The sequence below is a fragment of the Myiozetetes cayanensis genome, unplaced genomic scaffold (genome assembly GCF_022539395.1).
Source record: "Myiozetetes cayanensis isolate MyiCay16 unplaced genomic scaffold, myiCay2020 scf9, whole genome shotgun sequence".
Lineage (NCBI taxonomy): Eukaryota > Metazoa > Chordata > Aves > Passeriformes > Tyrannidae > Myiozetetes > Myiozetetes cayanensis.
This window is the reverse complement of record NW_026088185.1, coordinates 15,876,408-15,891,744: the sequence shown is the minus strand read 5'-3', so window position 1 is coordinate 15,891,744 and position 15,337 is coordinate 15,876,408.

The window sequence follows — 15,337 nt, the reverse complement described above, 5'->3', positions numbered from 1 at the left end:
CAGTTAGAAAAATGTGTGAGAATCTAAAAAAAAATGTATATCTTGGTACAGAATGGATTTAAATTATTTCTTATTGTGTATATCAAACAATATTTTAGGAGCAAAGATGGTTACTTTTTTTTTTTACTGAACAAGTAATCATTTTTATCTAACTCACTCTGGCTGCTTCATTTTTCCACATCATTTACATAGGTGGTATGGTTCTGATTTCAGGAGTAATGATCAGAATTGGAATATCTTTATCCCAGTAATGTCATGTGTTCCACATCTATTTTGAATTGCTATTCCCACTATGCACCTCATCTTCAATTTCTATATACCTGAGAGTACCGCAGATCTCAGCTTTTTAGGACACACTGAAGCATATGTTTGAGTTTAAACACATGTTTAAATGCTTTCACAAACAGACCTGGAGTGAGACTTTCACAATGAGGAGAAGAAATGCAGAGCTAGATCCGAAATATAGAATATTAAAGTACTTTATTAAAGTTAGCAGTCAGGAGAGACTGCTGTTACCCTCAAAGCCAACACTGATTAACTGCCCAAGGTTTATGTGACCTGAAGTTTTCTTAGCTTTCAAATGAAGAGTTAAATGTTCTTTCAGTAAATCAACATCTGTAAAAGGAAACAGTAATTCCATACTGACCCTTATGTTTGGAAATGAGTAATGAAAATTTTCTGATGAAGTTCATTTGAATAAGAAATTCCACATTATAAAGAAAAATCTCATAGTCAAATATTATTATATAATATACTAAATAATAGAGAAGTCTGTGTACCTTGATTGGCTAACAGATGAAATCTGAATAGTGCTGAATACAACCTAATTCATTGTTCAGAATTTATGAGACTCATCATCATTTAATTAACAATATAAATATTAAAAAACATTTTCTAATAAAATTTTATAATTGTAATAAGACGCTCCACTATATGAATTATGGAGTATTAATTCACACCCAGTTGTGTTGAAACTGGGTGTGAATGAATAGATCATAATTCACAACTTGTCATGTCCTAGTGCTGAAAATAAAAATGCAGACAAAATAAAATGGAATATTACGTTGCAGAGACAAATTAGGTAAAATTCAAGTTATTAATATAATTTATTGATCCAGCTCTTTATTAACCAGGTTCTCACATGCTACGTGATGCCTAATCTCATAGTCCTTACACCTGGAATAGGCCTGCTTTAGCAGTGATGCAGTAGTGGTGACTTCAGAGATCTTGCCAAGAGTACTAGTAGACAAGATGATATTTGCATCAACCAAGAAGTTGGTAGATTAGCTTAATGAGCAATTTTTTCTAGTGAAAGGACTCCAAAACAATGGATCTTAACAACTAATTAGGCTGAGTGACATGTTTTCATAAATTCAAATAATAAATTGTTTTGTCAAAACTACAGTTTAACCACAATGCTTCAAGAATCCTTGCTGAACCAGACTAATATCTATGGTAAAAAATGGCAGTAAAAAGAACAGAAACACAAAATGTATTTCCAGTTTCTAACAGGAAATTTTGTATTTTTCACTTCAAACTGATGTTTATTTTTAACTGGTGAATATTTTTAACATGTGTACATGCTAAATAAAATATTTTCATTTGTTCTGTCAGCCAAAGTGTTGGTTATTTCATACAATCATAGAATCATTAGGACTGGAAAAGGCCTCCAAGGTCATCAGCTCTACCCTTTGACCAAACAGCACCATGCCAACTAAACCATTGTGCTAAATACCATATTCAGTAATTTCTTGAACACTTCCAGGGATGGTGACTCCAACTGCTTTCTTGGGTAGCATCTTCCAATGCCTGACTACCCTTTCAGTGAAGAAAATCCTCCTGATATCCAACCTGGTTCTGGCTAGACTGATATCCAACCTGGTTCTGGAGAGTTTGCTCATACATGCTTAAAGCTTAAGCACTTAATAAGCAAAATCTTTCAGAAGCTTAACTCGTGTGAGTTTTAGAGATGTTTAAATTTGAATCAAGGTCAGTCCTGGAAATCAGCCATCCAGTTCTGGAATAGCTGATGCAAAGTTTCATCTATGTCAAGATAAAATAGAGTGATGCAGTCAGTTTCCCAAAAGTTCCTCTCAGTGTGCATCCCTTGTCCAGGTGCAAGATGGAATGTTGGAATACTGTAAAACCAAAACAGAAATTAGGAGGAATTTGAACTTTATTCTGGTTCTCAGTGAGTGCAACCAAAGTACAAGAATTCTACCTCTGCTCCACATGGGCCACAAGAGATATCCTCTCTCAAATAACATGGACTGTTCACACAGTGTTACAAATGACTGGACACGCCTCCATCCCACGGTGGACTCCCTTCTAGCCACATGACAGGGCATTTCCTGTCAGATTATAGAGGAGTGTGCTAGGACCCCTGGGGAACAAATTCAGATTGCAAGAAGAATTCAGCTGCTTGCAATCCACTTTCTACATGTGGTTAATTCCAGAAGGGCGACATAGAACGAGCCATGGGGCAAAACACAATTTTCTGTTGGACCAGATCCAGTTATGACCCATAAACTGACAAAAGATGCCACAGACCCAGTTCCCAGTTTCCTAAGATGCTTCTTACCCCAGGAAAGCTCCCTATTGCCCTTGCTCTCCCATGAACGCTAAGTCCTATGTCATTTCCCAGTGATCTGCTCTGCTTGTCTCTGCAAAGGCTCTGAAATAGCTGGCCCTGATAACATTTTCAGACAACTGTGGCTACTATAACTGTAAATCTGTATCCCACTCACCCCAAGAAAAGAATTTGATGCAGGCTAGAAAATGCAGAGGAATGGATTACATTAATGCAGTGATAACTCAGTTCTTGTTCAAACTTTTCTGACATATGAGAAGAGAGAACAACATTGGCTCTTTGTATTATTAGGGTGGCTGAACATCAAGGGTGAAATCTTGGCCCTTGCAAAATTAGTGGGAAATTTGCCATTGACTTCAATGGAGCCAGGATTTGACCCTGGGTGAACACAGTTCCCATATGTGCTTCCATAAAGATAATTACAAATGATTTGTCTGACAGCATATGGAATCCATTTATCCATTATTAAGAAGATTATTATTTAAAATGGAAGATAAATGTAAATTAACTATTATATTCAAGCATATATTTGCACATATCAAATACAGAACATGGGAATGAGAATCCATTATGTTCTCTTATTTTTCTCAGTGTTAAGTAAGAGTTTAAAAATTTTGTTGGGGTAGAGACTTATAGGGCAGAGGAAGAGTAAACAGCAACTTACTAAATTCTTTGCAAGTTTTATAAGTTGCCTAGGTTCTAGATTTCCTGCTGCCTGTCAGTTTAAATGGATCTTTAACATTACTTAAGTGCCAGGTTTTCTGATTGTGAATGAATTTTACTATTAAAAGATATATATTTGAAGGATTAAGAATTGAGAAAAAGCCGAAAAAGGGAATCTCATCCCTCATGGTTCTGTACTGCCTGACCTTTCCCACCAGAAAAATTATTTTATTTCTTTGGAAACATGGCTCAGTGCCATCCCAACTGCAGACATGGTTTCAAACTAACTTGGAGCTGTGCCACGAGGAACCTTTGGCTTATTATACAGGACGGATGCCAGACAAACTGGCTGAGGTGTGGTTGGGTTTTATGGACTTTCAATTTGAAAGTTATGCTATACATAATGTGATTAGATCTGACTGGAATGTTATTCCTTATTTTGTTTTATTGAAGTTTAATTGTTTCCTTATTTCTCTGTCATCTCTCCATTTGACTAACACTTGTGTATCACTGCTAAGATGTAATATTCGGCCTGGCTTTGTCTTTATACACTACTGCTCTTTGGGCTCTTTTTTGTTCCCTCAAAGAAAGAAAGAAAGAAAGACAGAAAGAGAGAAATTATTCTGAAAGTAAATTCCTTTCTAGGGTCAGTTCTAAAGTTTTTGAAGAAATTCTGCCTGCAGTAATGTTTTACCTGAAGGAGGCTAACAAACATAAACCATCAATCACAAAAACAGACCTTATTCTCACTAAAAGGCGTGTGTAGCTCAGATGGCCACTGCACTCAATTTTTAGCCCCTGGTTCTGCATTCCGATATTCACAAACAGATTTCTGCAAACATCCCATAGAGCTTCTTTTTCTCTGAATAGGTGCAGTGACCACGCAGTTTGATCAAAATATAAGGAACTTCATGTACACAGGTTTCTATGTTGGGATCAAAGTTACTACCATTTAAATATTTTATACTTGCTGTATTCCAGTCTAGCAAATTAGTTTGACAAGACAAACTTCTAAAGGTGAACTAATTACTTCTGTGCAGTTTGGTGCCAGGAACATATTATGAGAACAAAATATTTAAGGTTTACAGATACTCACAGTTTCTAATGAGTGACTAGTTATAATGCCTTTGTCTAACTCATGTGCCAGTTTCCCTCATGTTCTCTTCCTACTAGCAGTGATTAGTTGGACATGCCATGGCATGGTTTGTCCTAAACTGCACCACAGCCTTCTACATCTTGCAATGTACCTGCCATTACTCTGTTACCTATATGTCCTATTCCATTCCAACTGAAGTTGGTAGCTTGCAAGGATTATTGACAGGTGATTGTCAATGGAAAACTTTATAGTTTGCTCTTATACATACTGTCCACACTTCCAAAATCCTCAAGCAATGAGAGAAGTCCAAAGGCTTTGTGGTTACAGAACTAATCCTCACATCTAAAGTTTACTCAAGTACATCTAACCTTGAAAGCTCTCTCCCAAGAAAATCAGAGAAATGCATTTAGGATGTACGTTTTATACCTCCTATCCCATTGTGTTTCATGGACTTCTCAACTATTTTTTGGTAGAGGTGAGAGCTAGACTGGCTCAACAGCTATAAATAAGGCAGACTTTTCTTAAGTGGAGAAAAAGACAGTTGGTCAGATGGTAAAACACTAATTAATTAACTAATATTAATAAAAAAAATCTCAAGGATCCAATTTTCTTTTATAAGAAGACAATAACTTCAAAACGCCAGGTTTGCTGTGCCACTGGAACAGAAGTTATAGAATTAGGCTGGGCTGTCCTTGACTGCGTTTCCTCAGGAAGCTAGTGTTGAGTTGGGGGCAGGAGGGTAGATGACAGAATTTTAGGTTGTAGTTTGCTTTTGGTTGTTTTTTGTTTTGTTTGTTTGTTTTTTCAATTCAAGATTTCTCTCTTCTGTAGAAGAGAAAATACTGTAATACTTCTATAGAATAGAAAAATATAGAGAGGTAAAAATGTAGGTATTTTAAAGTCAAGTTGTATGCTTATATCATAAGTTAACCTACTTAGTCACATATTTTACATTATGGAAAACCCCACTTGATTTGAAGTGTCCATATAAAAGACTCTGAAGCCTTGTTTTGAATATTCAGTGTCAGCACTAGCAATACATGGGCTAATATTTAGTCCTAGCCATTGTTCAGTTTGATTCTCGTATCTCTGCTTTTCTCTTTCTCTTCAGTGCTCTGTGGCCTTGCTTTACCATCCAAGAAAGTACGGGAGCCAGTAGGATGCTTTATCAGTAACAGTAATTTGAAATGGATGTTGACATACCTATTTTCTGTCTGTCCTGCCTTCTTCACCCCTCTTTATGACTAAGATTTATTAAAATAATTTTAATTGAGTGCACGTGGACCCCTGTCCTCCACTGGAGAGTATCAGACGGGTTCAGCAGTGTGTCATAAACATCATTCCTTCAGAAAACACAAGAAATACTCTAGTAGAAATGTCTTTGCTGGGGCTATGAAGTTCCAAGTAGCCATGGTATGCAGCGCAGCGCCAACAGCAGAATTGCTACGAGGTCATGGATTTGTTAAAATAAATGTTGCTTTCTGTCCAAACCTCAAGTGACATTATAACAAGGTTTTACTGTTCTTGCTGTCATTTTGCATTAAAAGTTTTAGACCAGTGAAGAAAGGCAGAGTTGAGGAGTAGAGGACAAGTAGGGAAATCCAGAGACATCATGTAAGTTGAATTTTGGTGACAGAGGAAAAGAGATTTCAATGACTGGATGAAGCAGGAGAAAGGTAGACTGAACCGTAAGATGTCAAGCTCTATCTCAGCTTTGAGTGCACTAATGGACCTTATTTGCTCCACCTGAGACCTTCACAGACCCCCTTCCACAGACTCAGGAGACTCATTCAAGCTCAGGTCCAGGAACCCACTCTTTTCCTGAGGTACACTGTCTGCGTATTTTTCCCCAGACCTACACCTGAATTACTACTTGAATTTCTCAGTCTGACTTTGACCTGTTACTTTGTTTTTGTCTTGGTCGTCACTGGTCTATCAATAGGACTTGTTACTGTCACCCCCTGCTGCACTTTTCTGGCTCAGGCACTGCATAACTTGGTCCTTTCAGTGAAGTCATCGCCTGGACTGTGTTCTGACCACCCTTGGCTTCCTCATCCCTGAGGGACACCCGTGTCAGATGCCAAGTTTGCCCTGCTGCAATAGAGAGGGGGGAGTTCTCCTCTGGGAATGCATCCTGGATGAGAACCAATAAAGTAATGCTACATATCTGAGAAGAGGAAGAAAAAGAACTGTGCTTCCCACTCTATTTCACCTCCTCCAACCCCTGTTTAGAGAGAGAAACATCTTCCCTGAAACATCTTCCCTGAAATGCTTTTCATGAATTTCTGAAAGGAAGGCAAAGGTAATTGTACACTCTTGGAGTCTCCATATTGCTGGCAATCATGCAAAAAAGTTGCTGGCAAACTGCATGGGAAAGCATACAGTAAATACATGCCAAGAAGTAAAAATAAAAAATAATGAGAGTTCAGTTATTCAGTTTCCATAGCATCAGAAATTTTAGCCAACAAGACACCATTACTTACCTGATGTAGGATCTTCAGTAGCATATCAGCCTTTTTACCAAGCCCTTGTCAGATACTATTATGAAATAATTGCCTGCACCTAAAAAACACCCATAAAACCAAAACCCCCCAACACAATAAACCCCCCACTCCCCTCGTGATTTGAGTATCATTGCTTTCATGAAGAGAAGGGAATAGTCAGGAAGATGTCAGAGCCTGGAGCTGTATAAAGAACATATTTTAAATAAAGTCCGAAATACACCACATACAAACTGGGAAGGAGGCTTAGACTTGACAGTACTGGTAGTTCTGCAGGTTATATTGCTATGCTAAATAGGATGACCATAAGTGAATATAAGCAGATCATGTGAAAAAATAAAGACCAGAAGATGGAAGTGATAAGAGAGTTTCACCTCTTTCAGCTCAAGCAAAGAGGCTTTATTTTTCTTACTGATGGTAAAATAGAAATGGAAAAACATTCAAATCAACTCTTAAGACTGAAGGAAAAAAAGGAGGATACTGTTAGTGTCTTTTGGCACAGGTCAGTAGAATTCTCTTCTCATGAGATGTGGAGCGCCTGCACAACTACTCTGAAATACTTTTTATAGCATCTGGAAGTTGTACTGAGGCTTACTCAACTGAGGACTGATGTTTGGGTCTGTGGACCTCCATTGGCATGGAAATACTAGTCACGTCTCTCCTGGCCTGTCCTCATTCCAAACATCCATCTATACATTCAAGTGACACTTTGTTCCGTTCCATTCATTTTGTAAAAGCCAAAAGCCTTGACCAGAACGTGGGAGGATTCTGTGTTTTTATCCTTCTCAGATCTTAGCACACAACCCACAGACAGAAAAAGCTGAAATTACTTGTTTGCTTCTTTTATTAAAAACAAAAGAGTTCACAGCTGTTGATCTGTCAGTCATTTTCCCTGTTAAATGTCAACATATATCTGAGGTTACTAATATTGCAATATCCAAGATTCAAAATAAAAAAAATTTTTCAAAAAGCTCATGTTTACCAGACAGTCCTGATCTATTCCTAGACTACTTAAAGTAGCCTTTTTCCTCTCTCCCCAGAATATTTTCTTCTGTTGTTCGCACTGTCACCTGTCATTACAAACACAAATCCTGTTTCCTTTCTCACAGAAGCTAAAGAAGCTTGATTAAAAATATATAGCTTCTAAAAACAGTACTTCAAGGTCTAGTCTCTGTATCAAGAGTAGATGTATCCAAACCAAGGACTAGTGTAAACAGCAGTGACAGGGAGACCCTCCTGCCCCTGGCTAGGGTTCAGTCTTCCTAAAAAGATAAATATTCCAGAATTTATTTACCTCTTGTTGATTGTTCTGACTGATATATATTGCAAGAGAACGTTACAGTGAATGAGTGCATGCTGTTTGTTTAGCAATATGACTTAGAATGTAAAATAGAAAAGAAAAAATTAAATAGTCAAGATGCTCTTCTTTCAGACAAACATTTTGGAAAGATGTTCTATCACATTCTGTCCTCGGTGGCCAAATTAACTGGTGTTCTAAAATAGTGAAGGTTCCCAGCAAATCCTGTGTAGATTCTTAACTTACTCTACAAAACATCTAAAATGTAACATCTGTAAAGGTGTTGCACTAGGTCTCCAGTCATGTTCACATGCTGGAAATACAAACAGCTCTTCATATTTATTTCTTAAACATAGTCACAGTAGATTTGTCTCTCTTCACTTTGTCTCAAACCAGAAACTTTGTCCAAGCAGTTTCTCATGAGGTGAGGTAATTGTGATGCTTAAGGCTTACCTAATGTATTTGGGTTTGTGTTTTCAATTTACTCTATAGTGATTTTAATACTTTAATATCAGACTATATCAATATAGTTGCACACATTCCCACTCAGATAATTCAAATCAATCAGCCATATATTGCTTTTTCTATTTCTTCTAAAATTATTACATTTACCTGCTACCAGTTCATTAACAGAACTCACAATTGCAAGAGACTAGGGGAGAAATTGATACAACTAATGAAATAATGACAATTAAATAATTCTCTCAAAGCACAGCATTTTTAGTAAAGTTTTGCTATGCGGCGAAGCAAAACTACAGCTGTCAAAAATATGGCATCCTAACCCCTTTAACAATTTTTAAAAATACCATCTGCAGGCAATGCAGTGCAGATAAACAGATGTTGCAGAAGTACAAAGCCCAAAGAAGAAAAAAAGGTTTGACAGTTCTAAGGTTTGTATGTCTGAAAAAAGATAACATATGTTTCTCCAATGAAGAAAGCCTGTGAAATGTAACAATTGCTAATGTTTATAAATAGCTATTGAATGACTTACATGCAGTTAATACCTGCATTCATTATTGTTTTGAGTTTCCTAAGGAACAGTAAGTAGATCAATTAGAGAGGACTACAAGTTCAGCATCTTTCTGTGTAGCATTAGTTGTTTAGTTTAACTGGAGAAGGTCCCTACACTATCTTTAATCTGCTTGTGGGGTTTTTCTTTCCCTAAGAACTCCTCTCATTAAAGCGAACTCTTTTGAAATATGCAACACTGGCTACCTTAGTTCCACTTACTAATGGTCCTGAATTGATTCTTAATTAGTTGCAGTTTTAGTCAGAATCCCATTAAAATATCTGAGTGCTCCAACAGGAAAGAAGGAAAATGCTGGGGTTCAGCTGTGGGGTGCTGAGACTGGGGGTGAGCTTACACCCACAATGGCAAAATGCACTGAGATTCAAATCACGCTCTGTGTCCTGGTTTGAATAGAAGCCTTCATACTGTAATTTATCCTCCATCTATAAAAGATGATGAAGAAATGTAACCAGATGCTGTTAGAAAAATTGCATTATTCCAATACTATTCTAGTCTATTCTTAAAAAAGGATAGTGATTCAGAAAAATATGAAAGCTTTTCAATAAATAACTGATTGTTCCTGTGTAATTCTAATTGTTATTGTTTTCTAACCTTCTGTTTATATTCTAGAAAACCTATGAGAAGCTAAATAGTATATTTTCATGGTTTTCTTCCAAATAACTGAATATTTGCTATGAAATGTGGCATATTTTGGTAATGAAGTGAATCAGTGGTTGTTGAACAGCTATTGCTTTATGGTTTGAGTTTAATTATAGAAAAGTGAGGTATCAAGAAAATATTCTCTTCTAAAGCACTATCTGGAGCAAGTATCCCTGTTGTTAGGGAATAGTGATGTCACGTGAGCAGCTTTTGTATTCAGCAGCAATAATTCACTGCCTACATGGGGGGATTGATCCCAGCTATGGTATCCCCAAAGGAGCCTCCACTAGGAATGGGCTCACATACTTTGATCTGGAGATTAACATGAGCAGGATCACAAGCCTTTGTCTCTTGTAAACATCGTATGTCCCTAAATTTGTATCCAGCAAAAGGCTGAGTCTTGTGTTTATTTGGGTAATGAATTGCAGTAATTAATGCACGCATTGATTCCTCTACTGAGTCTCCCCTAAAGGCCATTTCCATTTTTAATTTATAGAAAATGCATACAATTCCTTTAATCAGAGCACAGTCTGGAATCTATAATAAACAACACAAAAAAATATAGTAAATAGAAGTGAGATCACTGAGCAGAATGTAGGTAAGAATTTAGGTAGACAGAGGTTGTATTTAATATTGTATTAAAAGACAGCTACATAGCAAGCAGTATAAGAATATGTATTTGGAATTTTCAGGGCAGATCTGAACCTGTAAACAGAGAAGCACAAATTCTGCTATTTCCCTGAGCAGGTTTTCACTTACTTCAGGGCTCGATTTAGTCCCTAACACATGAATGTATATTTCTGTCACATATTTCTATTATAAAGATGTTTTGCTGCTGTCTTTCTCTCAGTCTGTTATGGCTTTTGTATCAAAAAAGACCCTACCATTTACTAAATATTCTTGAGGGGGGAAGTTTCAAGGGAGAAACATGTGTTTCCTTATCAACTGTGAATATTTCTTCCTTGCCAAGTGCCAAAACTGTACTCAGCATTGTGCAAGACACAAAATGCGAACAACCTTCCCCTCACAGTTCTTCAGCCCCAAAGCAGTTTCTAGCATTTCAAACATCACCCTAATCTTAAACTGGACCATTCACAAACATAGCTTCAGAACAAAGCAAAAATCAAGTGCAAACCAAATAACACAGTTGAGTACTAAACAAATAAAAATCTAAACAAATTACATCATATCTTTTAAATATCTGCAGTACTTTCAGACACTAAAATTATATTTTTCCTTGTTTGGGAAATGCCTGCCTTGTATCATTCAGCTTTTGGATATATAAAATTTCCATATACATATTGAAATGTGTGTAAAATATGTCTGGGGAAGTATGAAAACACAGCATTTTAAATACACAGCAAGGCAGATGATGCTGTGCTGAGGAATGCAATCTAATATTTTTTCTGAAATGTACAGGTGACATAAATTAGAAAATACCCCATGGTATCTATGCAGCATAAAGGACACAAAAAGAAAGACTGATTTGGAAGCACACACAAACTAAAGGAATACCTGATTAACCTTTCACTGACTCCTGGTCCACGTGATGCAAAGCTTGCCTTCCTCCTAGAGTGATGGCTTTAGAAGAAGATGTTAAATTTAACCTCTGGCGCAATGATAAATTGACAATAAAAAATTCAATGGCTTGGTAATTACCAATCACTTTGGACATCGGCAACATTTTTCAGTTCTGTCAGTGCTCATTGGCACAAAAGCTTCAGCTGAAATTCTCTCGATCTCCCTCTTTTTAACTTTGTTTTCATGATGCAGATTAAATCTGCCACCCTATTACTGATTCATTTTCCTAATTTTTCATGTCTGCACCATGCCCCAGCTGCACTAGGCTGATAATTGTGGAGCCCAGCCCTGATGATTAACATCAGAAGAATTAATTATGCCTGCCATTAAAATTCCAGGTTGCACATGGTGATCAAGAAAAATTAAGTTTCTCTAGGCCTCTAAATCATTTCACCTTTGAGGAGAATGATAGTGACTCGACAGCTAAACTGCAGCCTGCGTTCCAGAAAAGGTCTAAACCACACACCCTTTGTGTAATTCACTAAATGCCTTTTTAGTTATCCATACTGGCTTATTCCACTTGCTAAAAAGATTTACTGCTCTTAAATGAAGACAACTAAAGTATCTAGCTGATTGCTCGATTTCAATATAAAACACCTTTTTTAGCTCCTTTCTGAGACTCTTTGAGAGTTATCTGTTATATTAATATCTAAATTAAAGCATCATACAGAGAATGGAAGATCCAGGCACAGAACTAATTTCACAGAATTGGTAGGAAATTTACTTTTTTCCCAGTTACAAACTGAAGGGAAATTATGATTTTAGTACTACATAAAGACAATTATTTTCTCTGAAATAAATTGATAATGAAACAAAAACAGATTCCTAAGATCTTTAGGCTAAGTAGTAATGAGTAAGGAAAAGCCTGTTGACTGACTCATTTCAAAATAGATTTTTGCATGGGAAACTCAAAACATATTCATCTAGCCTAAGGTATGACATTTACTAGAGCCATAAAGAGTAAGATGATATCCATTTATCATGTTCTCTTTTTTTATGTTTCGTTTTTAAATTACCATGATCATGTATATTACAGGCTTAGCTTAGAAGAATGTGATGAGGAGTCATATTTTGATGAACAGATGTAAATATCTTATGTCAAAGGGTAAATGTCACAAAGACTATGAATAAACTATGGATCATATCTTCTTCCTTTCTTATGTTTAGGTAGTACCACCACAGCAAAACTACTTAGAAGTGGATATTCTTGTTAGCTTTTATAGATGACAGATTTCTAGAATAAACTTGACAGAATTGGACCAAAGAGCAGCACAAGAGCCATTATCTTTCCCTATAAAATATGTTATAAAATAGGAGGACTCAGTGCATTTAGAGATTAAGTTCTACGGGAAGTCATGTGCATGGCAAAATAAGAGAAAGACCCTTCAATTTAAAACTTAAACCCTTGAGTTTAAAGTGAACATCACTGCTATAGCTCAAGGATATTGTATTCTATATAAAATAGGCCATTTGGAACTTGTGAGGACTTTATTGCACTGTCTCACAAATGACAACTAACATAGTATTCATGATTAAATGAACATTTATTGTATTTGTAACAGTATTCCAGGAATGCCATAAAATGAAGCATGAAGTCATCCATTTAAACATTTTTAAAACTTGTCTTGACTAAAAGCATTGAAAGTATCTCCTTACAAGAGTTATGGTTAAACCCAAAACCTTTTTCTTTCTGCCCCAGGACACGGATAACTCAAACATACTAAGACTTTTGCAAATCAGAGATGTCTCTCCAGAGATCCAAGAAAACAGTCAAACATATTGTCAAAAGCCTATGAAATAAGGTGAGAGAAGTCTGAATACACTTACTGGTCTTAACCATTTCTAACATACGTGAAGACAGAGCAAATGACATCCTGAAAGAGGAAGACAAAGAAATGGAATTAAAACACTGAGGTAAGATTGTAAAACATTTTATGATTTAGACCAGCATTCAAACCCATAAATTCCATTTTTAGCAAGCATGGCTATCAGTCAATATATTTACGTGATAAAAGGTTAATCACAGACCTAATTTTAAGACTTCAAAAAGAGGATGAAAATTAACTGCATTGATTTTTGACAGATTATTTTACTTACTGTAAATAGATTTACTACGTAAATACATAAATGTTCTATCAGAATAACAATCAGCATAATATGAGCTTTGGGAGAAGATTATTTTCACTGACTCTAGACTTGAGAATGCCACAACATAATTCATCTTGAAAGTAGCTTGAAAGATTATTCTGGGATTAAGGTTTAGGCCATGGAAGACAGGGATTAATATGTTTCTTTTCCCCTAAAATAACCAACAGCCTTGGTCCAGTTTATCCTCACTATTTCACAGATGTCTCTTGCTCCTACATGTATGCACAGAGGACTTTGCACACCAGTCAGCTGAAATACAACAAGTTGCTTCTTAAGGCAAAGAGAAGGAAAGGCCTTTCTCCTTAACTGCTGTTGAATGAGATATCAATTCAAGTACTCTAGTCTTCCTCACACAAGTAACCACTGACTCCAAGAAGATAACTTGCGTTTCTAAGGACAAGATTTGTAGAATCAGCCTCCAAACTTACAGAATATCACAGTAAAAGGAACTGCTAGTGTGAAAATCCAGGGAGCATTATCCAGATGAAAGTCATAAGGAATAAACATTTTAACAATGTTTTCTGTTCTGCTGGGCTGGAACATTGCAATATACTATTTTGGTTCCTTCTCTGTGTATCCATTACTCTCAAAGGAACTGTTCATGGCAAGCACTCATGCTGTGATCTGCATGTTGCTTCGTCACAGGCTGTAGCATCTCTGTCTCTAGGCTGATACAGCACCATGTCTGATGCCTTCTGCACACGTCTTTTTCCTTCTGAGCAGCCATGTACTGGCCTACTGCTCTATAATGGATATGCAAGAGAAGACACCGCCAAATGCAGTGGGTACAGTTGTGTTTATTCCACTTAAACATTATTGCTTTATCTCTTTTTCTGATGAATTAATAGTCATGACTTCTGAAGGCTTAATTGTTGTTAAAGTTAGTAATACTACTATGGAGACGCAATTACTATTAGAAAGTTAAAAAAAGCAACTAGTATTTTATGCACACAAATTCTGGACTTTTCTTTCTACTGATTACAATGAAGGGTATCAGTTTAAATAATTCAAAACTTGCTTCCAGTCAACTCCTAAACAAAGAAAATAGGATTATTTAATATATATCTTCAGTTCTATGCTAATCAGATCTGGGCTTAATCTCCCTTTGTCACTGTAATTTGCCATGCAACTTATCTGCCTAAAACATAATACAGTGCATTCAGCATGTATTTATCTATGTGTAAATCCAGAAGCACATATGCATTCAAACACATATCAACAAAGTTTTGCCACATGTTTAAGGGCATTTCCTATTACAAACTGCTTGAGGATGCTGAGGTGTCAGGACCTTTCCCAGTAGTGTTGGAGCAGGCCAGCAAGCTTGCCTGACTAATGTCAGTCACTAGACGACGCTTCTTCCACACCAGACAGTTTAATAGGGAAAGCAAAAATCACACAAACGAACAAAACAAAGCAAAACAAGGAATTAATTCACTGCTTCCCATGGGCAGGCAGGTGTTCAGCCATCTCCAGGAGAGCAGGACCCCATCACCTGTAACAATGATTTGGGAAGACAAAGCCATCACTCCAAACGTCCCTTCTTCCTCCTTCTTTCCTCCACCTTTATATCCTGAACATGATGTCATATGGTCTGGAATATCCCTTTGGTCAGCTGTTGTCACCTGTCCCAGCTCTGTCTCCTCCCATCCTCCCATGCACCCCCAACTTCCTTGCCAGTGTGGCAGTACAGAAAGCAGAAAAGGCCTTGGCTCTGTGTAAGCCCTGTTCAGCAATAACAAAACCATTATCTATTATCAACACTGGGATCTGCACAAATCCAAAACACAGCCCC